The sequence below is a fragment of the Staurois parvus genome, unplaced genomic scaffold (assembly GCF_062004578.1).
Source record: "Staurois parvus isolate SC_StPar_1 unplaced genomic scaffold, SC_StPar_1.0 ptg000184l, whole genome shotgun sequence".
NCBI classification, from domain to species: domain Eukaryota; kingdom Metazoa; phylum Chordata; class Amphibia; order Anura; family Ranidae; genus Staurois; species Staurois parvus.
Window position 1 is genome coordinate 4,442,244 of NW_028317980.1, and position 901 is coordinate 4,443,144.

General features: G+C 50.6%; 1 pseudogene; it reads left to right on the forward strand.

Annotated features, from left to right (window-relative positions):
- The first annotated feature begins 317 nt into the window (after positions 1–317).
- Positions 318–433, forward strand: LOC149462148 (U2 spliceosomal RNA; annotated as a pseudogene).
- Positions 434–901: the final 468 nt, after the last annotated feature.

The window sequence follows — 901 nt, forward strand, 5'->3', positions numbered from 1 at the left end:
GCTGAACCACCTAGCATGGCAATATGTAGTAGCATGGCCACTTCCATGTAAAATTCTAAATATGTAATGTTCTGATGCAGGTTTCACCTTCCTCTCCAGCAAAGCCGGTGCTTCTACTAGGCAAACTAGGTAGATCGTATCCCCCGGACGAAGCCACGTGACCCTGTGGCGCAACGCGTTGGGGAGGGGCATTGACGTCACCACGTACCCGACTCTCACTAACGGTAAGTACAGGCAGTGTGTGTCTCCATGCCGCTCAGGCTGGACACAACACAAAAGGCGTGATATGTTTTTATTCTTGTAAGTGCGCAATTGGCATCGCTTCTCTGCCTTTTGGCTAAGATCAAGTGTAGTATCTGTTCTTATCAGTGTCCAGTGGGGGTGCTCCCGGCCATTCTAGCTTTGCGGGGATGGCTGTTGTATAGTACCCTCACTGGTATGATGGGGGTCCGGAAGGCTAGTACCGGAGGGACAGAAACCGGGGAGCGCCATGATGCATTCTGGGGCCCTGGGAGTAATTCCTCCGGGAACACTGGAAAGACCCAGTACCTCCTGATTTGGACGAATCTACCTTGGTCTGGCCAGGGGCTGAGGAGGCAGAAAGTCAGGTGCCCCCTGAGTAGACGCTCTCAAGGGTGCCACTATTAACACCTGGGTGTAGGACCCCACTGTGTGAACATGGCACATGGTCACTGTTTTTACATTCTTTTTGCACAGCGCCCTAAGGACCAGGCCTTTTGGCTAGGACCAGGGCAATTTTTGCTACAGGCCTCAGGGCCTGGTCTGTGCACAATTTTTCACGGTACCACTTTTTTATTTTCTATTTATTTAATTTATTTCACCTCCCACGTTTGTCACCTTTTTCTTTTGCTTATGTGTGTGTTTTCACGGATGGAGGGTG